Source organism: Macaca nemestrina, chromosome 4, assembly GCF_043159975.1.
Source record: "Macaca nemestrina isolate mMacNem1 chromosome 4, mMacNem.hap1, whole genome shotgun sequence".
Classification (NCBI taxonomy): domain Eukaryota; kingdom Metazoa; phylum Chordata; class Mammalia; order Primates; family Cercopithecidae; genus Macaca; species Macaca nemestrina.
This window is the reverse complement of record NC_092128.1, coordinates 67387015-67413838: the sequence shown is the minus strand read 5'-3', so window position 1 is coordinate 67413838 and position 26824 is coordinate 67387015. Positions and strand designations below refer to the sequence as shown.

Sequence of the window (26824 nt, the reverse complement as noted above, 5' to 3'; positions counted from 1 at the left end):
CTGAGATCGCGCCATTGCACTCCAGCCTGGGCGACAGAGCGAAACTCCATCTCAAAAAGAAAAGAAAAGTTAACCTTTCTATGCTAGAATTTCCTTATCTATAAATGAAGATAATATTGTTTAGTCTACTCCACAACTTTCTGTGATTATCAGAGATCTAAATCTGATCTTTCCGATTACCTCACACATATCCAAATATAAATTTTTTATTCTAGAATCTAGACAAATTAATTTTATAATACTTACCACTTTTTTTCTTTATTTTGCCTAAGCCTCTTCACCTGGCTTAGCAAGAATTTTTTCCTGTCCATAGCAAACCTAGTTTAGATTCAACCTTTATCTCCTGCTCATTTGGGTCTTGAATAATAATCATTCCTGTTTGATTCATGTGCCAACTATTAATATGTTGTTTTCTGAAATGTATTCTGGTCTATTTTTATTATTTAATTTGCACATTTCATAGTCTCACTATCCTGGTGAATTGGAGGGCTTAAGGTTATATATAAGGTTAAATTCTTAGTTTTGCAGGCTAAGTGTATGCAAGGATAGGATTGGTTAGTGACTGTGGCACTGAAGTTAATGTCTCAGGTGAATGTGGGCTGGGAAACCAGGGTAAATTCAGCATTATCAGGCCTGTGAACACATCCTAAGTGAAGGATCAAAAATGGAGAGGCCGGGCTAGGTGGCTCACGCCTGTAATACCAGCACTTTTGGAGGCCATGGTGGGAGGATCACTTGAGTCCAGGAGTTTGCGACCAGCCTGGGCAACATAGGGAGACGCTGTCTCTACAGAAAATGAAAAAATTAACCCCGTTAGACTAGTGCACACCAGTGGTCCCAGCTACTCGGGAGGCTGAGGTGGGAGGATCACTTGAGCCCAGGGGTCTAGGCTTCAGTGAACTGTGATTGGCCACTATAGTCCAGAGTGAAACCTTGTCTCCAAAAAAAAAAAAAAAAAAAAAAGGCAAGACAGGAGGATTCAGAATTTGGGAATATATGGTAATGGATGCCTCAAAGCAACATAATTCAGAGGCTACTTGGCACCTCCATCAGCTGTTACAGATAATGAACCAGTTCAGAGGTTATATCTTACATACTGAACTAAATTGTAAATTCCTTTAGGGTGGTATGAGACACATACTTGGCCATGACTATAAAATAATCTATCTACCTGCCTCATTTCCTGCTTTCCTCCTGTTTTGATTGAGCACTAACAATGTGCTATGCCCAGTGAAGCTTATTTACTGTTATACTCGTAGAAGTCTTATCGTATAAAATTTCAAACATTTATAATCCACATGCAATAAAGTACAGCCATGTTAAACATTATGTATCTAAATATGAATTTATGTATTCTAATAAATATGTATATCCATGTAGTTACCACTAAAATGAAAATACAAATCATTTTGTCATCTCAGAAGGATGCCTCGTTCTTTCCAGTCTCTCTTCTCCCACCAGAAGTAACCAGTCTTCTGATTTTTATTATCATAGAATGGTTTTCTCCGTATTTCAGCATAATATAAATGCAATCATGTAATTTGTACATTTTGGGTTGTAATTATTTTTCATAATGTAATCTTTTTGTGATTCATTTATGCTTTACATGTATCAGTAGTTCATTCTTTTTTATTGCTGAGTAGTAGTTCATTGTGCGAATATACCACAGTTTATCCGTTCATCTGTTAGTGGACACTTGGCTTGTTTCTATTTTTCTGGCTGTTTTGGATAATGCTGCTATGAACATTGGCACACAAGGTTTTTTTGGGCATGTATTTTTACTTCTTTTAGAATAGCTGAATCATAAGGTAACATAATATTTAACAGTATGAGAAACTATTGACGTTTTTGATTCTCCTTCCAGTAATGTATGAAGCACAGTGTTATTATCACTGGGTGTGAACTGGGATCTCATACAGTTTCAGTTTTTAAAATTCAGGTAAAATTCATATAACATAAAATTTGCCATTGTAACCATTTTGAAGTGTAGAATTCAGTGGCTTCCAGTATATTAACAATGTTGTGCAACCATCACCACTATCTAATTCCAGAACATTTTCAACATAGGAAAAAGAAACCTCTTACCCATCAAGCACTCATTCTCATTCTTCCTGTCTCCTCAACCCCTGGCAATCACTCTTTTGCTTTCTGTCCCTATGGATTTGCCTATTCTGGACATTTCATAGAAATAGAATATGTGGGGTTTTTTGTGTCTGGCTTTTATTGAGCATGTTTTCAAGACTTATCTATTTTGTAGCATATATCAGGTCTTCATTCACTTTTTAGAGATGAATAAAATTCTCTTGTAGGGATATACCACATTTTGTTTATCCTTTCATCAGTTGATGAACATTTCGTTTGTTTTTATTTTTAGCTATTATGAATAATAATCTCTGAACATTTGTGTACAAGCAAATGTTTGTCAGACTATTATGTTTTCAGTTCTCTGGGGTATATACCTAGAATTATTACTGAGAATTTCCGGGTTATATTATAATTCTGTGTTTAACATTTTGAGGAACTGCCAAACTATTTTCCATGTGGCTGCAGCGTTTTACATTCTCATTAGCAGTGTAAAAGAGTTCCCATTTCTCCACATCCTTGTCAACACATGTGATATTCTGTACTTTTAATTATAGCCTTCCTAGTGGGTGTGCAGTGGCATCTATTTCTGGTTTTGATTTTCATATTCCCAATAAGTGATGATGTTGAATACCTTTTTATGTGCTTATTGGCCATCAGTATACCTTCTCTAAATATTAGGTCCCTTGCTCCTTTTTTTGAAGGTTTTTTTTTGTTGTTCTTGTTGTTTAATTTTAAGTTCTTTATATATTTTGAATACTAGACCCTTATCAGATATATGATTTGCAAAAATTTTGTTCTTTTCCATACCTGGTCTTTCAATTTTTTGATAGTGTCCTTTGATACACAATTTTTTTTAATAAAATCTAATTTTATTTTTCTTTTGTTGCCTGTGCTTTTAGTATCATATCTAGGGCACTATTGCCAGATTCAGGGTCATACAGATTTATTCTTATGAGAATTCTGTACTTTGCCTACATTTATGTCCTTGACCCACTTTGAGATAATTTTCTGTATATTATGTGAGTAGAGAGTCCATCTTCATTTTTCTGCATGTGGATATCCAGTTTTCCCAACATTATCTGTTGAAAAGACTATTATTTTTATCATGGAAATATTTTTAAAACCTTGTTAAAAATCAGTTGCCTCTAGATGTATAGGCTTGTTTTTGGGCTTTCAGTTCTATTCCATTGATCTATATGTCTCTCCTTATGTCAGTACTACACAATTTTAATTACTGTAAATTTTTAGTACATTTTGAAATTGGGAAGTATTAGTACTACAAATTTGTTCTTTTTCAAGATTGGCTATTCAGGGTCTCTTAATATTCCATATGAGTTCTAGGGTCAGCTTATCAATTTCCACAAAAAAAGTAGTTGGAAATTTGGTCACAGTTTCATTGAATTTGTAGAGTATTATCATCTACACAATATGTTTTCCAATTCATGAACACAAGGTGTCTTTCCATTTATTTAAGTCTTCTTTAATTTGAACAGTGTTTTGTGGTTTTCATTATACAGGACTTACACCCCCTTGATTACATTTATTAAGTATTTCATTCTTTTTGATGCTATTGTAAAGGAAACTATTTTGTTAATTTCATTTTCAAATTGTTTACTGCTATTGTATAGAAATACAATTGATTATTATATATTGATCTTGTATTCTGCAACTTTGCTGTATTTATTAGCTTTAATAGATTTTTGGTGGATTCTTTAGGATATTATAGATATAAAATCAAATCATCTATTAGAGATACTTTTACTTCTTTCTTTCAAATCTAGATGCCTTTTGTTTCTTTTTATTGCCTGATGGCCTCAGCTAGAACTTCTGTTATAATGTGTTATCAAAGTGATAAGAGAATGGACATGCTTTTTATTTTCCTGATCTTCAGGGAAAAGCTTTCAGTCTTTCTTTTGTTAAATATGATGTTATTTTTGAGTTTTTTTCATAGATGTCCTTTATCAGGTTGATGAACTTCCCTTCTTTTCCTACTTTATCACATATTTGTGTCATGAAAGGGTGCTGGATGTTGTCAGATTTTTCTCTGCATCAATTGAGTTGATGATATGTTTTTTTTTCTTCCTTCATTTAATTAACATGGTGTATTTTGTTGATTGATTTTAATGTGTTGAACCATCCTTGTATTCCCGGGGGTAAATCTGACTTGGTCATGGTATATACTTGCTTTATATGTGGTTGTATTTGGTTTACTGGTATTTTCTTGAGAATGTTTGCACCTTTCATACAGAGGGGCTAGTGGTCGCTAGTTTTCTTGTGAGGTCTTTGGCATTGACATCAGAGGAATGTTGTACTGGCTTCATAAAATGAATTAGGAAGTGTTCCCTCCTTTATTTATTGGAAGAGTTTGAGAAGGCTTGGTGTAAATTCTTTCTTAAATATTGATAGAATTTATCTGTGACACCATCTGGTCCTGGACCTTTCTCTCTTGGGGAGATTTTGATTTTTGATAGAAGAGGTTTCTAATAAGTATATTTAGAAGTAAGCAGACTATTGACTCAAGAACAAATAGACTATACTGGTAATATTGTCTCCACTTTCATTCCTGATTTTAGTAATTTGAGTTGTCTTTTTTTCCCCCTTGGCCAGTATACCTAAAAGATTATAGATTTTGTTGATCCTTTAAACCACTTTTGGTTTTATTAATTTTCTCTGTAGTTTTTATATTCTATTTTTTATCCTCATTTTTATTTACAGTATTTTTTCCTGTTTCATCCTCATTTTGATTTATAGTATTTTTTCCTTTTCATCTTCATTTTGATATATAGTATTTTTTCCCTCTTACATGCCTTGGATTTAGTTTGTTCTTTTGATAGTTTTATAGGGAGAAGTTTAGTTTATTGATTTGAGAGATCTTTCTTATTTGTTAATGTAGATTTTTATAACTGTAAATTTCCCTCTGAGCACTGCTTTGCTGTGTCCATTAAGTTTGGGTGTGTTGTGTTTTCATTTTCTTTCATCTGAAGACATTTTCAAGTTTCCATTGTAATTATCTTCTTTGACTCCTTGGTTATTTTAGTATATTATTCAGTTCCACGTATTCAAGAATTTTCCACATTTTCTCATTATTGATTTTACAGTTTCTCTTATTTTGGTCAAAAAATGATATTTCGTATTATTTTAGTTTTATTAAGTAAGAATTGTTTTGTGGCCTAACATATGATCTAAAAGAATGTTCCATGTTCACTTCAGAAGAATGTGTATTTTGGTGTTATTTGGGGGGGGGGTGTTCAATATATGTCTGTTAGGTCTAACTGCTTTATAGTGTTGTTCAAGTCTTTCTGATTCCTTGTTTATGTTTTTTCTGGTTCTATTCATTATTGAAAGTGAGATGATGAAGTTTCCAAATATTGTTGAACTATCTGTCTCTAGTTCTATCACTTTTACTTTTTATATTTGGGGCTCTATTTTTAGGTGTATATATGTTTATAATTTTTATATTTTCTTGATGGATTGACAACTTGTATCGTTACATAACATCTTTCTTTGCTCTTGTAACAATTTTTGTCTTAAAGTCTATTTTGTCTAATACTAGTACTACCACTCCAGCTCTCTTACAATTACCGTTTACATAGAATGTCTTTTTCCACTTTCACATTTGGCCTATGTGTGTCTTTGGGTCTAAAGTCTCTTTTAGACAGCATATAGTTGGGTACTTTTAAAATTCATTATTCTAGTCTCTACCTCTTAATTGGAGAGTTTATTTTATTTAATGAAATTACTCACGAGAGCGTATTTTGCCATTTTGCTGTTTTTTATATGTCATATCATTTTATTCCTCCATTCCTTCATTATCACCTTCTTTTGTGATAGATGTGTTCTGGTGTACCATTTTGATTCCCTTATAATTTCTTTTAAATATATATTTTAGGTATTTTCTTAATGGTAGTCTTAGAATTGCAATTACCATCAAATATATAACAATTTAGTTCGGAATAATACCAGCTTGGTTTTAATATTATACACAACTTTTGCTCCTGTATACCTCCATCTCCCCATCCACTTTATGTTGTGATAAATTACATATTGTTGTTATAAATAACATATAAATAGATATAAATGACATAAATCAATTTAGATTTATAATTACCATTTTATGTAATTGTATTTTAAATCATATAGGAAAAAAGTGGTGTTGCTAACCAAAAATACATTAACAATTCAGTTACTAACTAAAAATACAGATTTTTACATTTACTTACATTGTTATCTTTATTGTTTCTTTCTTTTACATTCAACTTATTTGTATCTTTAAATATAAGAGTCATGCTGTGTGTGGTGGCTCACTCCTGTAATCCCAGCTTCTCAGGAAGCTGAGGCAGGATAATCTCTTGAGGCCAAGAGTTTGAGACCAGCCTAGGCAACACAGTGAGACTTATTTGTAAAAAATTTAAAATAACAGTAGCTGAGCATGGTGGTGTGTAATTCCAGTTACTTGGGAGACTGAGGCAGGAGGATCGCTTGAGCTCAGGAGTTTGAGGCAGCAGTGGGCTATAATCATGCCACTGTACTCTAGCTTGGGTGTACAGAGCAAGGCTCTGTCTCATATTTTTTTTTTTAAATCTCTGGTAGCCAAGATATAGTTTGATTATTATTTTTAAATTGATTTTGCCAATCTCTGCCTTTTAGTTGTATATTTACATTTATTGAGGTGAGGTTTACATCTGCCATTTTATTACTTGTTTTCTGTATTTCATTTACATACAGGTGCTCCTCAATTTATGATGGAGTTACATCCCAGCAAACCCATCATAAATTGAAAATGTCATAAGTCAAAAATCCACTTAATACACCTAATCTACCAGGCATCGTAGCTTATCCTAGTCTACCTTAAACATGCTCAGAACACTTACAGTAGCCTACAGTTATGCAAAATGGTGTAATATAAAGCCTGTTTTATAAAAGACTGTTGAATATCATGTAATTTATTGAATACTGTACTGAAAGTGAAAAACAGAAATGGGATGGTTGTATGGATACTCGAAGTATGATTTCTACTGAATGCATATTGCTTTTGCACCATCATAAAATTGAAAAATAGTAAGTGGCACCATTGTAAGTTGGGTACTGTGTATATTGTGCTTGTTTCACTCACTCTTTATTGCCTCCTTTTATTTTAAATAGATATTGTATATTTTAATTTCATTGCTACTTCTAATATATTTTAAAATTTTATGGTTGCTTGCAGGGTTTCAGTTAACATCTTAGTTTATAAAATCTAGTTCAGATTAATGCCAACATAATTTCAATAGTTAATAAAAATTTTTCTTGTATAGCTCCATTCCCTTTCCCCATCTTTGTGCTATTGTCATACATTATATTTTTATATATTGTATGCTCATAACAAATATTGTTTATTGCTTTATGCAGTTGCCTTTTATATCAGGAGCAAAAAGGACTTACAAACAAAAAAAATATACTTACATGCCTTTTATCACTACCTAACTTGTTACTTTTGCTAGTGTGCTCTGTTTCTTCCTGTGAATCCCTGTTACTGTCTAGTGACTTTCATTTTAGCTTGAAGGATTTCTCCTAGTGTTTGTTGTAGGGCAAGTCTGCCAGTGAGAAATTCTCTGATTTTCTTTATCTAGAAATGTGTTAGTTTGGGTTTTTTCTTTTATTTCTGAAGGATAATTTTGCTAAATATAGAATTCTTGTTCGACAGTCTTTTTCTTTTATTACTTTGCATGTTATCCACTGCATTGTGGCCTCCATGATTTTACATGTGAAATCAGCTGTTAATCTTATCAAGTATCCCTTTAATATGATGAATTGCTTCTTTCTTGCTGCTTTCAGGATTCTCTGTCTGTTTGGCTTTTGTCAATTTGATTTAAATGTGTCTTATGAAAACTATCTCTGAGTTTCTCCTACTAGGGATTTGCTGAGCCTCTTGGATGTATAGATTAATTTCTTTCATCAAATTTGGGAAGTTTTTGGCCATTATTCTTTCTGCCCTTTTCACTTTTTTCTTTCTGGTACTTTCATTAGATGTATGTTGGTTTGCTTGATAATGTCCCACAAGTCTCTTAGATTCCGTTTTTCTCTTTCTGTTCCTCAGATTGGATAATCTCAATAGACCTGTCTTCAAGTTTGTTGATTCTTCTGCCTGCTCAAGTCTGCTGTTGGATCCTCTAATAAATTTTTCATTTCAGTTATTGTAATTTTCAGTTTTGGAATTTCTCTTCGGTCACTTTTTTGTAATTTCTGTTTCTTTATTAATAGTCCCTCCTTTGTGAGACATTGTTCTTATGATTTCCTTTATTTCTTTTACATGATTTCCTTTCCTCTTTGAGTGTATTTAAAATCATTGTTTTAAAGCCTTAGTCTTATAAATCCAGTTTCTGGGGTTCCTCAGAGAGAATTTCTATTACGTTATATTTTACCTTTGTATGGGCCACATTTCTTTGCATGCCTCATAATTTTTTACTGACGACTGGACGTTTTAAATATAATATAGCAACTCCGGAAACCAGATTCTTTGTCTCTCCAGGATTTGTTGTTGCTTACTGTGATTGCTGTTGTTTGTTTAGTGACTTTTCATAACTAATTTTGTCAAGTCCATATACCTTGTCATTTGTGACTAGTGAAGTTTCTATTTCATTAGCTTACTGGTCAGCTAGTGATTTGATGAAAATTTGCTTAAATGGCTGGAATCCCCGCTAAAACAAAAAACTCTCCAAGTCTTAAGTGGTGGGCTGTGTGTATGTGTGTTGGGGGTGGAAATATTTTCAACATTCAGATGGGCTATTTAAATCTCTTCTTTAACCTTTATTTTCTGTTTGTGCACAGCCTGGAGGTCAACCAGGGGTTAGAGCTGAATGCCTTCTTGGGTATTCTCGGTGCATGTGCTCCTTTCTAAGCATGGATGTAGCCTTCTAGAGACCTAGAGATTTGTGGGAGCTTATTTCACAAAAAATCTTCATTGCCCAGCTTTTTCTCCCGAGCTCTTCTATGTGTCTTTTGTTTTTGCCAGTTTTTATCCCTTGTTCCAGGTGGCCACAACTGATACATTTGCCTTTTTAAGTGTTTTTGACAAACATCCCTTGGGTAGTTGCCTTTATAGCCTTGTGGAGTTCTGAGTTTAGTGAAATAAAGGCACAAGTCCCTTTCGCTGGTCCTTAGGCAACCACCAGAGAAGTAAAAATAGACAACAACAATTCTTTCAGAACAATCTTCACTTTGCTCCTCTGGCACCAGGAATCACCTTGAGAATTCAGGCTGCTCATTAAAAGTAATGCCATTAAAAGTAATGGCAAAAACCACAGTTTACGTTGTCTTCTTTTAATGCTACTTTTTTTTTTTTTTTTTTTTTGACAGAGTCTCACTCTCTTGTCCAGGCTGGAGTGCATTGGCACAGTCAGCCTTGAACTCCTGGGCTCAAGCAATCCTCCCACCTCAGCCTTCTGAGTACCTGGGACTATAGGCATGCATCACCATGCCTGACTAATTTTTAAAAACTTTTGGCAGAGACAGGGTGTCCCTATGTTGCCCAGGCTGTAATGTTATCTTTTTTTTATTTTTTTGAGATGGAGTCTCCTGGGTGACGAAGTCACTGTCACCCAGGCTGGAGTGCAGTGGTACTGTCTCGGCTCCCTGCAACCTCTGCCTCCCGGGTTCAAGCGATTCTCCTGTCTCAGCCTCCTGAGTAGCTGTGATTACAGGTGTGTGCCACCACACCTGGCTAATTTTTGTATTTTCAGTAGAGACGGGATTTCACCATGTTGGTCAGGCTGGTCTTGAACTCCTGACCTCATGATCGCCTGCGTGGGCCTCCCAAAGTGCTGAGATTACAGGCATGAGCCACCATGCCTGGCCTGTAATGCTATCCTTTTAAAGGTGATATACATATAATCAGTCTTGCCCCATTAGTACATATACCTGTGAGTTTTGACAAACATAGTGTCATCATCAGAATTAAGATTCACAACAGTTCTGTCACTTCTTCACAGCTGTTAGTCTTTTCCTCTTCTTCTCCACTTCCAATCCCTTGGCAGTCCAGTCTGTTTTATTATTTTGCCTTTGCAATAATGCCAGTTAAATGAAATAATGCCTTTTGAGTCAGGTTTCTTTTACATAGGATAATTTATTTGAGATTCATCCCTGTTGTTGGATGTATCAGTACTTTCTTCCTTTTTATTACTGAGTAGTGTTCCATTTTATGCATATGAAAATTTGTTTACACATTTCCCAGTTGAGAGATGTTAGAGTGGATTCTAGTTTGGGGAAATTTATGAAGAAAGATCTTACAACTATTTGTGTACAAGTTTTTATATAAATGTAAATGTCTCATTTTCCTTGTGTGAATACATTGGATTGAGGGTGTTATATGATAAGTCTATTTAAACACTTTTCTTTCACTTTATTCTCGTAATGTTAACATTTTGCATACTATAGTACATCAAAATAAGAAATTAACATTGGTACAAGACTTTTTCTTAAGCCACACTACCAATTTTATTCATATTTTATGAGTTTTTCCCACTGTTGTCATTTTTCTATTCTAGAATCTACTTCAGGATCCCACATTGTACTTAGTTTCTTGTCTCTTCTGCCTTTAATTTGTGATTGTTCCTCAGTCTTTGTGTACCATGCCCTTGAAGAATACTAGTCAGTTATTTTGTAGTATGTCATTTAATTTGGTTTTGTCCGATGTATCTTCATGATTAGATGGAGAGTATGCATTTTTGGCAAGAATATCACAAAAAATCTCCTTAATACATTGTGACAGGGTGTACATGATATTTACATTTCTTATTATTGATGATATTAACCATGATATTAACCTTAACCACTTGGTTAAGGATGTCTGGTGTCTGCAGAGTTTTTCTATTGTTAAAGTACTATCTTTATATTTGTAATTAGTAAGTATCTTAGGTAAGATACTTTGAGACTATGCAAATATTCTGTTTCTCCTCAATAATTTTAGCATCTATTGGTGGATTCTTATTACTGTGTTATTACAGTGCTTATTACCCTGATGTTCTAATGGTGATTTTTTTACTTTCCTCATTCCTTATTAACGAAGAATTCATTAATATGAATGCTTTTGTAAGAAAGAACTATCACTCGTCTCCATCTCTTTATTCAATTGTTTATATCGATATCTACTGATGGATGTTTATTTTATGCCATTAGTTATAATCCAGAACAATTATTTTGTGTTTTGTTGCTCAAATTGTTCTAACTTTGGCCTTTGGGAACTCTTTCAGTTTGGCTTCTTTGCCATTCAATGTGTCTTCTTACCACTGCATTCTCATCCTTTTAAATCATTTTCTTATTTTTTAGCACTATGGTGGTTTCATTTTGTATTTTCCCTGCCCTAGGCCTAGGAACAACCACTTCTCCAAGCATCCCTGGTTCCTTTTATTGGAGAATTAAAGATTATGAGCTGGATAATAGGTACATTTGTTACTACTGAGTTATTGCTACTGGAGTATCATTGGTTCTATACTTCTTCAGCAGGCACAGCTTAGAAATATTTATATGTATACTAACTCATGCATTTATATACATTTGTAATTATTTCTGTTTTTGTCCATTTGTATATATGCATTTTAAAGCTGTGAGTTGGTTATGATAGCTTTGATTCAAATCCAACATCATAGGACAGGGTGTCTTCTAGCTTTTTTGTTTCCTTTATTTGTACCTTCATTCTGTGACAGTGAGAAACCTGGCTGTTATTATTTACTATACATTTACTTATTTGATCAGCCGTATACACATATAAGAAACTGGCAAAATGTTTTCCAAAATAGTTACAATATTTTACATTTCTACTAACAATTTTTGAGAGTTGTCTAGGTGCTTTTCATCTTTGCTGACACTTGTATCATCAACATTTTTTAATGCCATTCTAGTAATTATGTAGTGGTATCTTTTTACAGTTTAGTTTGATTTCCATGATGACGAATGATGTGGAGCATCATTTCATATTCTTGTTTGGTATATCTTTGCCTATTTTAAAAAATGGATTATTTGGCCAGGTGTGGTGGCTCGTGTCTGTAATCCCAGCATTTTGGGAGGTCAAGGCAGGTGGATCACTGGAGGTCAGGAGTTCGGATCAGCCTGGCCAACATGGCGAAACCTCGTCTCTCCTACAAATACAAAAATTAGCCAGGTGTGATGGTGGGTGCCTGTAATCCCAGCTACTCAGGAAGCTAAGGCAGGATAATCACTTGAACCCAGGAAGTGGAGGTTCCTGTGAGCCGAGATTGCAGCACCATACTCCAACCTGGGTGGCAGAGCAAGACTCTGTCTCTCTCTCTCTCTCTCTCTCTCTCACACACACACACACACACACAAAATGGGGTTATTCATTTTCTTATTGAGTTTTGAGAGTTATTTATGTATTCTGGATGTAAATCCTTTATCAGATATGTGATATGTGAAATTTTTGTTCCAGTCTATGGCTTGTTTTTTGTTTGTTTTAAATTTTCTTACCAGTATCTTTCAAAGACTGAGAGTTCTTAAATTTGATGATACATAATTTATCCTCTTTTTCTTTTATGGATTATGCCTTTGATGTAATATCTAAGAAATTTTATTTAATCCAAGGTCATAAACATACCTATGTTAACTTGTTAAAGTTTTATACTTGTACTTAGAAGTTTTACAGTTAGGTCTACATCCATTTTGAGTTAGCTTTTGTATCAAGTATGAAGTTACAGATGGAGATTCTTTTTACATCTAATTATTCCAGTACAATTTATTGAAAAAGACTATTCCTTCTCTATGTAATGGCCTTTCTGCTATAGTCACAAATAATTTGATCGTATATATGTGGATGTATTTTGTTTAACTCTCTGTTCCATTCCATTGGTCAATATGCCTGTTCTTTCTTCATTACTACAGTATCTTAACTACTGTAGCTTTGCATTAAGTCAGGAAATCAGGTAGTGTGAGGCTTCCAACTTTGTTATTCTTTTTCAAAATCGTTTTGGTTATTCTGGTTTCTTTGTCTTTCTGTATAAATTTTAGAATCAACTTGTCCATTTCTATGAAGTGTTGTGCTAGGGTTTTATTCAGAATTGCTGTAAGTCTGTATATCTGTTGGGGCAGAACAGATGACCTTATAATTTTGAGTCTTGCGATCTATGAATATGGAATATTTCTCACTTAGGGCTTCTTTGATTTATTAGTGTCTTTTAATTCTCAGCATACAAAGCTTGTCCATATTGTATAGATTTATACCTAAGTATTTCACATTTTTGGAGTTGTCTGACACGTTTCAAATAACTTTGTTGCTAATATATAGGAATATGATTTTCTATATTAACTTATCTTGTGATCCTTCTAAACTAAGTTATTACTTCTAAGTGGCATTTTAAATTTTGTAGATTCTTAGGGTTTTTCTATATTTTGTCTGTGACTAGACACTGCATTCTTTCCAATTTGTATGCATTTAATTTATTTTTTTTTTATTTGAGACAGAGTCTAGCTCTGTCACCCAGGCTGGAGTTCAGTGATGTGATCTGGGCTCATTGCAACCTCCACCTCCTGGGTTCAAGTGGTTTTCCTGCCTCAGGCTGCTGAGTAGCTGAGATTACAGTAGCTGAGATTACCCAGCTGATTTTTATGTTTTTAGTAGAGACAGCGTTTCATTGTGTTGGCCAGGCTGCTCTTGAACTCCTGACCTCGTCCTCCCAAAGTGCTAGGATTAAAAGCGTGAGCCACTGCGCCCAGCCGCATTTAATTTCTTTATCTTGCTTTGTTGTACTGGCTAAATTCTTCAGTACTTTGTTGAATAGAAATGATGAGAGTAGTAAATGGTTCTTATCAAACTGAGCAATCTCTCTTTCATTGAAGAGATTGAAAGGCTTGCGGAAGCCTTTCAGTCATGGTGGGTGTGGGATGTTGTCAAAGGTTTTCTTCTTCCTCTGTTATCTGACTGGATGTTTATTATTATTATTATTATTATTATTTGCCTCAAGGGACCAGCTTTTTTTTTTTTTTCCTATTGTTTTTGAGCTTTCAATTTTACTGATTTCTGTTTTATTTTCATTTCTTCTTCTTTTGGTTCTAATTTGCTCTTTTTTTAGTTTCTTTGGGAAGATGCTTAGATCATTAATTTTAGGCTTTCTCTAATACAAGCATATAATGCTGTAAATTTCGTTGTAAATGCTGCTTTAACTGCATCTCAAAACTTTAGGTAATTCTTGCCATTTTCTACTTCCATGTAAGTTTTGGAAAATAGTTTGTCAAACTCACAAAAGTAAGAAGATTTGGAATTTTGGTTACGATTCCTGTGAATCTATAAATTTGGAAGAATTTATATCTTTATAGCATTTATTCTTCCAGTGTATGAAATGGTATATTTCTTCATTTATTAAGATCTTTAATAAATTAGTGAAAGGTACACAACTACAGAACCAATGGATGTTAAAATGGCAACAAAGCAATATTACAAACAACCCTATGCTGATAAATTCAACAACTTAAATGAAATGGACAAATTACTTGAAATATACCAACTGTCAAAGCTTACAGAAGAAGAGAAAGCCTGAATATTCTTATATCTACTAAAGAAAACTCCAGGCCCGGATTGCTTCACTGGTGAATTCTCTTCACGTGTGCATTTTAAGAAAGGCAAAGATGGTACAAAAAATTATGGATCAGCATCCCTAATAAACATAGATGGTTAAATTCTTAGCAAAAATTTAACAAATGAAAACCAATTCTTTATAGAAAGGATAAAACATCATGAGTAAATGGAGGTTTATTCCAGGAATCAAGCAGTGTAAATCACCATGTAACCAGACTAAAAAGGAAAAACCGTGTGTTCATCTCAATAGATACTATCTGTTGCCGTATAACAAATTATTCTAAAATGTAGTTATCTTAAAATAACTAATCTTTATTATCTCACAGTGTTTGTGTGTTAGGAATCTGGATGTAGCTTAGTTAAGTAAGCTCAGGATCTCTCAGGACAGTACAATGAAGGTGTTGGCTGAGGTTGCATTTATCTCAAGGCTCCAACCAGGGAGGGATCTAATTTCAAGCTTACTAGTGGTTGTTGGCAAGATTCACTTTCCTTTGACTTGTTGGTCTGAAGGGCCTCAATTCAATGCTATTATCTGGAGGCTGTTTTTGTTGCCCAGATGGGCCTCTACATAGGGCAGTTCACAGCATGACACCTTGTATCATTGAATCAGGATATTTCCCTGACCTCTTCATGCATGGGAACTGGAGTGCATGAGCAACGGCAGGGGCAAACTTTACTCACTCGCTGTTCCACCCCTCATGTGATGAGGAGGGCAGGTGAGCGGGTGCAGGAGCTGGGGTGAGTGCTTTTGGGCGCCAGCAAGAGCAAACTCTGTACTGCCCTGTGCCTGTGACCCCTGAAACCCCAGAGGAAATGATACAGTGCCCTTTCAGCTTTGCCATCCGTAGACAGCTTAAGTGTTAGCAGCTTAGGAGGGTCAGTGTGATGGCCTTTTACACGCTCCTGTGGGGCACATGAGTTCTTGTCTGGCATTCAGGAGGAATGAGGTCACATGAATGACTTGAATATGGTAAATGCTGATGAAAGTGGCTCTCAGCAGGAAGGGGAACTGAAAAGGGGTTGGAGCAGGAAGGTAATCTTGCCCTGAGGTCCAGCCGTCCCCAGCCAGAATCATCTTCAAAGCTACGCGTCAAGCCATCACTCAAAAGTCAAGCTGCTTCTCTCAGACATCCAGCTGTTGCTGCTTTTCCCTCTGCTGGCTGAGTCTGGGGTTTATATGGGCACAGGATGGGGGTGGGGCAGGCCATAGGTAGTTTTGGAAAAGGCAACATTCAAGTGGGAAAACAGGGATGTAAGTTTCACTTTGGGCTGTAGTTCCAGTCTTGAGGGTAGGGTCCTCACTGGGGATCCGCCCTCTTCTGCCCAGAAGTTATCTGCCTCTTGTCCCTATCATCATCAGATAAAGCTAGTGAAGAAAGCAGAATCTGCTTTAGTGGACATCACAGTCTTTTCTAAGTTAATCTTGAAAGTGACATTTTGTCACTTTTGTCCTTTACTTCAGAAGGCCAACAGAAAAAATAGGCAAATTGAGCTTTGTCTAAACTTAAAAACTTTTGTATGTTGAAGAACGCTATGAAGAATGTGAAAAGACAGCTCACAAAATAAGCTATTTTGTGTGTTATGTATCTGGTAAGGATCTAGTATCCAAAAAATATAAAGAATTATAACTTAATTTTAAGAAAATGACCCAATTTAAAAATTACCGAAGGATCTAAATAGCTGTTTCTCCAAAGAAGATATATTAGATGGAAACTAAAGACATGAAAAGATGCATAACATAACAATTCCTTAGAAAAATGCAAAGTAATACCACAATGAGATTTTACGATTTTACGATTCAAGGGAATAAAATGTTAAAACTGACCATATCAAGTGTTGTTAAGGATGTGAAGCAACTGGAACTTGCATATAGTGCTGGTGGGTGTGTAGAACGGTACAACTGCTTTGGAAAACATTTTCCGAATTTCTTTAAATGTTAAACATACATTTACCATTTGATCCATCTACTCTGCTTACGTATTTACTCAAGATTTAAACAGATAATCATAGTTGCTTTATTTGTAATAACCCCCAACTTGAAACAACCCAGATTTTCATCAACAGATAAATGGATAAATTGTAGTATATTTATATAATGGAATACTACTCAGCAGTGGAAAGGAACCAAGTATCAATGCATGTAATAAAATGAATGAGTTTCAGAATAATTAGTGAGTGAAAGAAACCAGAAAAAAAAGGGGTACAAACTGGAATAGAATAAAGGGGAGAGACTTTTATTTATTTTTTTTTTTGAACAGGGTCTCCCTTTGTAACTTTGACACCCAGACTGGCGTGCAGTGGCATGATATTGGCTCACTGCAGCCTTGACCTCCTGGGCTCAAGTGATTCTTCCATCTCAGCCCCCCATGTAGCTGGGACTACAGGTGCAAACAACTACACCTAGCTCATTTTTTGTATTTTTTTTCTAGAGATAGAGTTTCACCACATTGCCCAGGGTGGTCTGAAATTCCTGAGGTCAAGCAATTTGCCTCACTTGGCCCCCCAAAGTGCTAGGAATACAGGCATGAGCCACCACACCCAGTTAAAGGGGAGAGTTTTCAGTTCCAAAATGGTGGTGTAGAAGTAAGTTGGCTTCATTCTCTTTAACAGAAAACTGAAAACAAATACACAGTGCCAAGATACCACCAGCAATATCCCAGAACTCAAATAGGATGAGGCAGCTTTCAGAGCCACAGATAAATGAAAAAACTCTAAGCAGATGTGACCTTCGTCTCCATTTCCTGATGTACAACTCCTAAAATCCTTAGAATCTCCAAAGTCCTATATTTTTGTATGCTAATACTGACTGATAGCTTTAGGGTACGGCTAGTCACCAGAAAAATGAAGGCATGATTAGAAGTTTGGGATTCATAGCCATACCCTGAAACCTTCGGGGAGAGGAGAAGAGCTGAAGGTCAGGTTGATCACTCATAACCAGTGGTTTAATTAACTAGGCCTACATCATGAAGCCTTCATAAAAACCCGAGAGTACAGGGTTCAGAGAGCTTCTGGATAGCTGAATATGTTGAGGTTCCTGCAGGTTGGCATGCCCAGGGAAGAAATTAAAGTACCACCTCCTTCCCGTATACCTTTCCCTATGCATTTCTTCATCCGTTTCCTTTGCAATATCATTTATAAGGAACCAGAAAACCTGCTTTGCTGAGTTCTGTGAGCCACTCTAGCAAATTGTTCAAACCCAAAGAGTTAGTTGTGGGAACCCTAACTCAAATCTGGTTAGTCAGAAGTTCTGGAGGCGTGGACTTGTGACTGAAGTTGGGAGGCAGTCTTGGAGTCAGCCCTCAACCTGTGGTATCAGACTCTTATTTCTAGGTAGGTAGCGTCAGAATTAATTGGAGGATATCCAGCTGGCAGGGCCCACTGCATACAGGTAGGGGGAACTCCTCACCCCCAAACATTTGGTCAGATAATTCTTTCTTGATTTTTCTGGCGTGAGAGCAGAGGAAAAACATGGTTTGAGAGTTTTTCATAAACAAGAAAAACTCTGTGGAAAAGTGTCTGTGATACTTTTCCTCTGAGTCTTCCTGGCACCAAGTGCACAGGATTGTTCCCTTCAATTCATGGTTTCCATGCTGGAAATTGTGAGATTGAGGTGGACAGTCAGCTTCCCTATAATTTCGGGTTCCCTCTCAGGATAATTCTTCCTCCCTCAGCTCATTGGAAGCATTGGTGGTGCCTGAAGGTAGAAATATTGCTAAGGACAGGCAGAGTAAAAGGTGGGGAGGTGATACCACCGTCCCTGACCTTGCAAACTCTGCTCTATAACTCAACCAAAGGAGATGCCAAATCACGGTGGCTGTTCCGCAGCACCATACTGTAAGAGGAATGTTCCACAGGTCCCCTAGGCAGGAACACCTAACCTTCCTTCTCACACTGCTGTGATGCATTCTTTGTGATTTCACCCATTCAGGACAGGCAGCATTTAGATTGCTTACTAAAGCTGAGGCAATCCTGTGCTTAAGGTGCCATCTAGTACCAAAAAGGAGGCAGTGACCTAGTGGGAAACAATATTTAACAGGTAAATTACAAAGAGTGTCTAAGCAAACATGCCCAGTAAACACTAAAATAAGCCAGACCAAGAAGACTGGAATAAATGAATTATTCATTGCAAAGATATGGACATAAATCTATAGGAAATAACAAATAGGGAATAGTGACCTCCCCAAAAAGACAGCAAAACTCCAGTGACTGATCCTGATGAGACACAGTACATGAGCTCTGTGACCAAGGATTTAAAATAGCAGTTTTAAGTAAACTCTGATCTCCAGGATAAAACAAAAAAAATTCAGAATTTTATGAAAGAAATTAAACAGATTGAAATTGTTTTTAAAAATGAAATCTGGAATTCAGCAATACTTGTCAACTAAAAATTTGATTAGATACTGTGAACAGCAGAATGGATCAAGCAGAGAAAAGAATCGGTGAGCTAAAGGACAGGCTATTTGAAAACACACAGAGGAGAATAGAAAGAATTTAAAGAAGTGAAGATTACCTACAAGATACAGAAAATTACTTCAAATCTAAGAATTATTGGTGTTCAAGAGGGAGTTGAGGTAGGAAACATATTCAAAGAAATAATAACAGAAAACGATCCCAAACTTGAGAGGGATGTAAATATCCAGTTATAGGAAGGTCTGAGAACAACAAACAGATTTGATCCAAATAAGATTTCCCTAAGGCATATGTTGGGGAAACCAGCCTCACACCACCCAGCGGGTACCCCGAGTCTGGTGGAGACAAAGGAGTTAGAGAAAGAATAAACGTTTAAAAGGCTGGTCCAGGGGACCAGAGCATTGGAGGCTTGCTCACAGCCCAGAGCTCTTGGGCTCCACCCAGTTTTTTGGTTTACAAGCTCTTTGTTCTTAGGGCAGATGGGAGGGGGAGGAAGAGAAGAGGAAAAGAATTAATCAGTGAAGGAACTCCTGAGTCATTCAATCAGATGTATAGCAGTGGTGGTTTCTGTGAATTTCCTTGAGCAAAGGCGTGTGTCTAAACTACTTAAGATCTTTAACTTATCAGGAGTGGGTTTCAGGAGGAGCTGAGATGTTTGATTATACTCCCCTCTTTCAAGGAAATGTTATCTCCCTGAGCAACCTGTGGAATGCCACTGAGAGGTTATGCTCTCAGGACATAAAGACATGAAGGCAACAAGGAGACATTTCTCCTCAGAGCCCGCCCATGGCTTCCCATGGGTGTCTCACACAGGGGAGACCAACTCAGCTGGCACCCCAGAAACTCTGTCTTCCACAGCATATAATAATCAAACTCTAAAAGGGGAAGGATAAATAAAGGATTCTAAAAGCAGCAAAACAAAAGAACCAAATAACATGTAAACAAACTACAATTCGTCTGGCAACAGACTTCATACAGGCCAGGAAAGAGTTAGATGACATTTTTAAATGGCTGAATGAAAAAAAATCTGCCATCCCAGAATACTGTATCCAGCAAATATATACTTGAAATATGAAGGCCAGATAAAGTCTTTCCTAGACAAAAGCTAGGAGAATTCACCACTACCGTACCCATTTTTCAAGAAACACTAAAGGGAATTCTTCAATCTAGAAGGAAAAAACATGTGCGAAAAGAAAACATTTTAAGGTGCAAAACTGGCCAATTAAAGTAAGTACACAGACCATTAATATTCATTCTTTTTTTTTTTTTTTTTCCCTAGAGAGGGTTTTGTTCTATCGCCCAGGCTGGAGTGCAGTGGCATGATCTCAGCTCACTGAAACCTCTGCTTTGTGGGCTCAAGCGATCATCCCACCTCTGCCTCCCAAGTAGCTGGAACTACAGGCATGTGCCACCACACCTGACTAATTTCTGTATTTTTTGTAGAGATGGGGTTTCACCATGTTGCCATGTTGATCTTGAACTCCTGGGCTCAAGCAATCCACCTGCCTTGACATTCCAAACTGCTGGGATTACAGGCATGAACCACTGTGCATAGATTCCAAGAATATTCTTTTTTTTTTTTTTCCCCAAGACGGAGTCTCACTGTGTTGCCCAAACTGGAGTGCAGTGGCATGATTTCGGGTCACTGCAACCTCTGCCTCCCAGGTTCAAGCAATTCTCCTGCCTCAGCCTGCTGAGTAGCTGGAACTACAGGCATGCGCCACTGCACCTTGCTAATTTTTGTTTTTATTAACGGAGGTGGGGTTTCATCCTCTTGGCCAGGCAGGTCTCGAACTTGTGGCCTTAAGTGATCCGCCTGCCTTGGCCTCCCAAAGTGCTGGGATTACAAGCCTCAGCCACTGCACCTGGCCTCCCAAGAATATTCTAATGCTGAAATTGTGGTGTGCAATTCACTCATAACTCTAGTATGAAGCATAAGAGAAAAATCTATCAAAAACTGTAATAGCTACTGCAGCCTGTTGAGAGAGAAGGCATATAAGAATATGTAAATTAAGACAAAAAGTCAAAATGTATGCAGGATGTAATTAAAGTGTAGAACTTTTTTTTTTAGTTTTCTTTTTGTTTCTATTCTTTATCTAAAATAAGTTTTCATCTTTTAAAAATAATGTATTTACAAGATGATTTTTAAAATTCATGTTAACCACAATGCAAAATTATTGTAGATACACTAAAAATAACAAGCAATGCGTTAGACCAGTAGTGGTGGCTCATGGCTATAGTCTCCTAGCTCTTCAATAGGCTAAGGCAGTAGGATTGCCTAAGCCCAGCAGCTTGAGGTTGCAGTTAGCTGTGATCCTGCCACTGCACTCCAGCTTGGACACCAGAGCAGGACCTTGTCTCAAAAAAAGAAAGAAAGGGGGGGGGGGGGGAGAGAGAGAGGGAGAGAGAGAGAGAAAGAAAGAAAGAAAATCAAAACATGCTAACAAAGAAAATCACTTAGCCACGAAGGAAAACAGTAAGAATGGAAGAAAAGAAGAGGAGACAAGTTAGAAAACAGCCGTTAAAGAAACAACAAAATGGCAGTGGTAAGTTATTAGTACTAATACAGAATAAAACTAGATTCAGTTCTCAGTTTAAAGACACAAAATGGCTAAATGGATTAAGAAAACCAAGACCCTACCATATGCTGTCTACAAAAAACCCACTTAATCTATAAAGACACAATTTGAAAACGAAGGGATGGAGAAAGGTATTTCATTTATGCAAGTGGAAACCAAAAAGAATGTGGAGTAGCTGTGCATATGTAAAATAGACTACTAGTCAAAGACTGTAAAAAAAAGACAATGTCACTATAAAATGATAAAGGGGTCAATTAAGCAAGATGATACAACAATTATAAATATTTATGTAACCAATGCGGGAACACCCCAATATATAAAGCAAACATTAATAGCTCTAAAGCGAACAGTTTGGTAAAAGAAGACCACATTTTTTTGATAGATCAGTATGGTGGATATAGTTTACATTAATCTGTTGTGTATTTCAAAATAGCTAGAAGAGAATAATTCACATGTTTCTAACATAAATAACATTTAAGGTGCTGGATATCTCAATTACACTGATTTGACTTTATAAATTATATGAATGTATTAAATTATCACATCCACCTCGAATATAGATGCACCTAGTACATATCAATTAAATTTTTTAAATAGTCGTAAAGGGAGAGAGAGACTGCAATTCAGTATTAGTGGGGAGCTTCAGTAACACACTCTCAGTAATGGACAGATCATTCAGACATAATACCAACAAGGAAACACTGGAGTTAAACTACACGGGCCTAACTGACATTTACAGAACATTTGTAAAAAGAGAATGAAATTCTGCCACTCGTGACAACGTGGATGAACCTGGAAGTCCTAGAAATCCTTATGTTAATTGAAATAAGCCAGAGAGAGAAAGACAAATATCACATGTTCTCAGTCATATGTGGAGCTAAAAAAGTGGATCTCATGAAGATTAAAAGTAGATTGGTAATTACCAGAGGCCAGGAAGTTTTCGGGGAAGGAAACTGGGAAGAGAAGTTGATGAATGAGTACAAATTTCAGTTAGATAGAAGAAATAAGACCTGGTGTTTGATCAATTGGTAGAGTAAGCATAGTTAATAATCTATTATACATTTCAAAATAATTGGAAGATAATAATTAGAATGTTCCTAACATAAATAAAAGAGAAATGTTTAAAGTGATGGATATCCCAATTACCCTGATTTGATCTTGACTATATTATCAGATTATCACATGTACTCCCAAAACATGTATATCTAGTATGTATCAATAAAAATAAATAAATGTATTAGTCCATTCTCACACTGCTAATAAAGACATACCTGAGACTGGGTCATTTATAAAGGAAAGTGGTTTAATTGACTCACAGTTCATTGTGGCTGGGGAGGCATCAGTAAACCTACAATTATAGTAGAAGAGGAAGCACACATGTCCTTCCTCACATGGTGGCAGCAAGGAGAAGTGCCAAGCAAAAGGGGGAAAAGTCCCTTATAAAACCATCAGATCTTGTGAGAACTCACTATCACAGGAACATCATGATTAAATTACCTCTTACTTGTTCCCTCTCATGACACGTGGGGATTATGGGAACTACAATTTAAGATGAGATTTGGGTGGAGAGACAACCAAACCATATCATGCATTCCTGAGTATTCTTTTTTTAAATGGAATAAAGGATTCCTCAAAACAGTAAGGAAAGTATACATGCCTTAACGTCAAAGTAGGTAAAAGATGTAAATGGACATACTACAGAAGAGGCAATATATACTACTGATAAAAATGTGAAGAAATGTTAAGCATCTTTATTGGCCAGGGGAAGGTGATACAGTTTGGCTGTATCCCCACCCAGAACTCATCTTGAATTGTAGTTGCTATAGTCCCTACATGTTGTGGGAGAGACCTGGTGGGAGGTAATTGAATCATGGGGGTGAGCCTTTCCCATCCTATTCTTGTGATGGTGAATACTTCTCATGAGATCTGATAGTTTTATAAAGGGGAGTTCCCCTGCACAAGTTCTCTTACCTTCTCTGCCACCGTGTGAGACGTGCCTTTTACCTTCTGCCATGATTGTGAGGCCTCCCCAGGCACGTGAAACTGTGAGTTCATTAAAACTCTTTTATTTGTTAATTGCCCAGTCTTGGGTATGTGTTTATCAGTAGTGTGAAAACAGACTAATGCAGAAGGTAAATCAAGATTACAAGATAGCATTTAACACATACTTGTTTTGAAAAAATTAAAAATTCTGATGAGACTGAGTAGATACTTTTCTGTCTTCTGGCTTAAATGTAAGTTACTTTAATCCTTTTACTAAATGTTCTTCATTAATCTCTTGGTTAAGTGAATTTTGTTATTAAGTAACATGTTTCTTAAGAAGGGCTCACGGGTTTTTCATGTTGGAGAATGCTTCCCATTTACACTTGAAGAACACGTTGGCTAGTTAGAATAAATTATTAATGGTTACTTCAGTAGCATACAGAAGCAGAAAAGGTATAGAAAAGAAGAATTTTGCAGGGAGTTGAGGGAGGAAAACTGTTCTTGCAGAACGTTTGTTGATGAGATGTTCTACTATTATAGTAAAGCCGAGAGATACTTTGTTAGAATGGTTTATCACACTAGAATGTGTCCTCCCTGAAAAAGGGACAGTGTCTGCACATAGGAGAATAGAAAGAGGCAAAGAAAAAAGATAAGTAGGTTGGTAAAACTGTAGGGAGTTTAAAGCAATGTTGAATACATTATGAGTTCTAGGCAGTTCACTGATAATCACATCTCACATTTTCTACGTGTACTCCCAAGTCTCTGGGAGTAGAGTTTTGCATTTTTTTCACTATTTTTGTAATAAATTGAAAAGGAGACTCATTTTTCAGTTCTCATTATAATTAGGTAACCTGATTTTAGGAGATAATTGATGTAACTTATTTTTCTAAAATAGTATGTATGTTATGAAACAATTTCATTAACTATTCTAAAAAGTTGTATCTAAATTTCTGACTTGTTTCCTTACATTCTAATGGCTAAAAACGTAATAAAGTTTTCTGGATTTACTTTCATGTGCACATATTCAAGTTGTCAACCTTGCTGGCATCAGTGTCAACAATAAAGTACTATGGGCCGTTTTACCATTCTGGAGGAGAAATATACCTGTATTCTAGCATACGTATATTATTTTTCCACTTAAAGGAGCTCATTTAAATGAATGTTACAAATACGATGTTCCCTAGACTTGAAGATTCTACATAAGTTTCAGGAACTAAAATATTTTTATTATACATATTTTCACATATACAGAAAAATACAGAACAATGAAATATTTATGATATATGTTTATGTAGATTTACCAAATCATTAACATTTTAGTATATTTATGTTTTTGAAGTTTTGTAAACTACAGCTATTAGAACATTATGGTCCTTAATAATTTAGAATGAATCTCTTAAAAGATTATTTCTACATACAAAATAAACAAGATTTCTGAAATACTGTCTAATATCAAATTAGTATTATCTAATACCAGACCATGATCAGATGTCACTAGTTACCCTCAAACTGGAAAAATTTGTTTGTTTCAACCAGGGTTCTTTTGGTGGTTGACTCTTTCAAGATTCATTTAATCTCCCCTGCCACCTTTTTTCCCACCTTTGACTTGGAGAAATCAAGACAGTAGTCCTGTAAGCTAAAAGAGTACAACTTCTACTGTTACATGGCATCCATTACCTTGTTACACTAGTTACTGAATTTCCTGTGACTCGGAAGTTAGATCTAAAGCTTATTGCTTGTTTCAATTCAGATTAAAGGGTCCCCCCTCTTACACTCCCCTCCCAAAAAAAAAAACCTTCATAGATGATGCTGGACCTTTAATTTTGTGTTACAAAATCTGGTCGTTCTACTGTAAATGATGGTAAGATTGATTACTGTGTTTGGGCTCTGGAGTCGTTTGCTTATTTGTTTTTAAAGCAGAGTATATTAACTAGAATAACATGAGGTTTTTGTGAAAATGCTTCTATAACTAATGCTTGCCTTTATGGAGTGCTCTTTATATTCCTCAGAGCAATTAGTAGAAAGCCTTTAGTGAATATTCGTTGGTTTTTGTATTGAAGTTTTTATGTACTCCTTTCTTTTAGATTTATTATCCTTTATCCTGGGTGAAAAGATAAGACAATTACTTTCTTTTAATTATAGGTTTTTGGCTACTGATGTTACAGACAATACAATATTGGAGCATAGAGTTGAAGAAAAGACTCAAACCAGGTAGGTAGATAATAAAAGTCTAAAGAAACAATAAAATTACCATTTATTTTTCTAAAAGACATTATCGATATCATTGACAAAATTGGGATATGAACTGTAGAGTACTGTTCAAAATTGTTTTCTGAATTTGATAATTGTGATTATATAAGATAATATTTTGACATATTTATGGTGAAGGGACATGATGTATGCAGCCTACTTTTGAATGGTTCAGAAAAAAATGATATGTAATTTGACAGAGAATTCGATAAGTCATGCATAAGTAGGAACTCTCATATTGCCAGTAGAAGTATAAATTGATCCAAGCTTTCTGGAAAGCATCATAGCAATTTGTATGAAGGTTTTTTGTTGTTGTTGTTGTTGTTTTTTTTTTTTTTTTTTTTGTTGTTGTTGTTGTTGTTGTTGAGACAGAGTCTCACTTTGTCGCCCAGACTGGAGTGCAGTGGCCGGATCTCAGCTCACTGCAAGCTCCGCCTCCCGGGTTCACACCATTCTACTGCCTCAGCCTCCCGAGTAGCTGGGACTACAGATGCCCGCCACCTCGCCCGGCTAGGTTTTTGTATTTTTTAGTAGAGACGGGGTTTCACCATGTTAGCCAGGATGGTCTCGATCTCCTGACCTTGTGATCCGCCCGTCTCGGCCTCCCAAAGTGCTGGGATTACAGGCTTGAGCCACCGCGCCCGGCCCAATTACTGTTGTTGTTGTTTTGTTTTTGACACGGAGTCTCCTCTGTCACCTAGGCTGGAGTGCAGTAATGTGATCTTGGCTCGCTGCAACTTCTGACTCCTGGGTTAAAGGATTCTCATGCCTCAGTTCCCCAAGTAGCTGGGACTACAGGTTTGCACCACCATGCCTGGCTAATTTTTTGTAATTTTAGTAGGGACTTGGTTTCACCATGTTGGCCAGGCTGGTCTCGAACTCCTGATCTCAGGTGATCCACCTGCCTTGGCCTCCCAAAGTGCTGGGATTACAGGTGTGAGCCACCACACCTGGCCCT

General features: G+C 36.2%; 1 protein-coding gene across 5 annotated transcripts in view; it reads left to right on the top strand.

Annotated features, from left to right (window-relative positions):
* LOC105475445 (solute carrier family 25 member 40) overlaps positions 1 to 26824 on the top strand; it is a 55589-nt gene that overhangs the window by 2796 nt on the left and 25969 nt on the right. For 4 of the 5 annotated variants that reach the window (XR_983353.3, XR_983354.2, XM_011730670.3 and 1 more), the window contains exon 2: positions 25759 to 25827. The gene's annotated coding sequence lies outside the window, so the exon portion shown is untranslated. Of the gene's footprint in view, positions 1 to 25758; positions 25828 to 26581; positions 26665 to 26824 lie in introns of those variants that run through there. The other variant, XM_071094778.1, reaches the window with a different exon arrangement.